Source organism: Orycteropus afer, unplaced genomic scaffold (assembly GCF_000298275.1).
Source record: "Orycteropus afer afer isolate SDZICR_OR568_19922 unplaced genomic scaffold, OryAfe1.0 scaffold00487, whole genome shotgun sequence".
In the NCBI taxonomy this organism is placed as follows: Eukaryota; Metazoa; Chordata; class Mammalia; order Tubulidentata; family Orycteropodidae; genus Orycteropus; species Orycteropus afer.
This window is the reverse complement of record NW_006922074.1, coordinates 1,479,009-1,480,597: the sequence shown is the minus strand read 5'-3', so window position 1 is coordinate 1,480,597 and position 1,589 is coordinate 1,479,009. Positions and strand designations below refer to the sequence as shown.

Genomic DNA, 1,589 nt, shown 5'->3' with positions numbered 1-1,589 from the left:
AGGGGTGGTCACTGCGAAGAGGTAACTATGGGGAGGAAGTGGGAGGGGAGCTGTTGCATTGTGGTAAACTGTGGTCAATGACATGAGACAAAGTATATGCGAACTGCTGTATGGAAAGTGAATCTGCTCTGTAAATCTTCACCCAAATCACAATAAATTAAAAAAGGGGGGGAAAAAAAAAGTAGTGCCGTAAAGCTGTACTGTGCAAATGTAGTTTATTTGCAGGCTGCTGAAAGAAGCCACCTCTAGAAGGTAAAGGAGTGACCATAAAGCTGGCGTTCCTTAGAAGAATCCAAGTGATATCACTGTCATTCCGCACTACTGCTCATTTGACCCTGGGATTGACAGAGCTGACTCTGCTGTCCCGAGTTTCAAAGGAGGAAACCGAGGGTCCCAGAGTGAAATCCTTCTTCGTGTTAAAAAGACAACAAGTAGTTTTTAAAGATTAATTTTATCCTTTCACAGTTCATTTGATAAACTGGTTCTAGTGCATTTTCCTACTGATTATCTGCTAAAGGTACTCTTACTGCTAGGCATCCCCTATCAGGACACACCAAAACTCATTACAAAGAATGTAGTAAGTCACATACATTCCTAGCTTCTCCTTGATCGTCTCCATAGGAGCTCTAGTGGTGTAATGCCTAAGGCATCTGACTGCTAACCAGAAGGCTGGGGGTTCAAATCCACCGGCCACTCCTCAGAAGGAAGATCGGGCAGTCTACTTCCATAGTGATAAACAAACAAACAAACAAACAAAAAACCCAAACTCACTGCCATCAAATTGGATCCGACTCATAGCGACCCCTCCTTGGGTTTCCAAGGCAGTACCACTATGGAAGTAGATTGCCCAACTTTCCTTCCGAAGAGTGGCTGGTGGGTTTGAACCACCAACCTTCTGGTTAGTAGTCAAGTTCCTTAGGCATTATTTTTTTTAATAGGCATTATTATTTCACCTTCATTTTACATGTGAGTCACCTGAGTGTGCAAGAGAGTTTAAGGGGAATCATGTGTTCTGAGCTCCTAGTCCTGGCTTTTCTCAGAGCGTCTTTTCTACCAAAACTGGGCCTCGTGACATCATCTACTATTTGTCACTCATATTTACTATCTGTCACTCATGGGCTACTACCATTAACCCAGGCCTGGGAAACTACACAGAGTTTTTCTATGTTTTTTTTTTTTTTTTTAAAAAAAACAGTGTTGTCTGAAACCATCTGATCAATCCTAGAGTATTTGTCTACCTTTATAAGAACAACATGGAAAATGAGGTATTAAGAAACAGGTGGGATAGGAGATCTAATATTATTTTAAAATTTCATTGCAACTGCTCAACTATGAAAGTTTCTTGTAATTCTCCCAATAATATTAATAATGTAGATTTGAGGGGCATTAAGTGATTACAGAGTGATTTAAAAATCAATGTCATGAGGAGGCAGGGCAAGATGGCGGACTGGGCAGAAGGATTGCACAGACCCTCTTCAACAAAGAAAAGGGAAACCAATTAATACAGACACAGAAGATAATCTTGGACCCCTGAGCCTTGAAGGAAAGGATGCAGATTTGGACTAAACCCCAACTAGCAGAAGAATTTG

At 41.2% G+C, this 1,589-nt stretch overlaps 1 protein-coding gene across 1 annotated transcript in view; it reads right to left on the bottom strand.

The window, feature by feature from the left end:
• CORO1C (coronin 1C) overlaps window positions 1-1,589 on the bottom strand; it is an 86,678-nt gene that overhangs the window by 42,233 nt on the left and 42,856 nt on the right. The gene's annotated exons all lie outside the window — the stretch shown is intronic.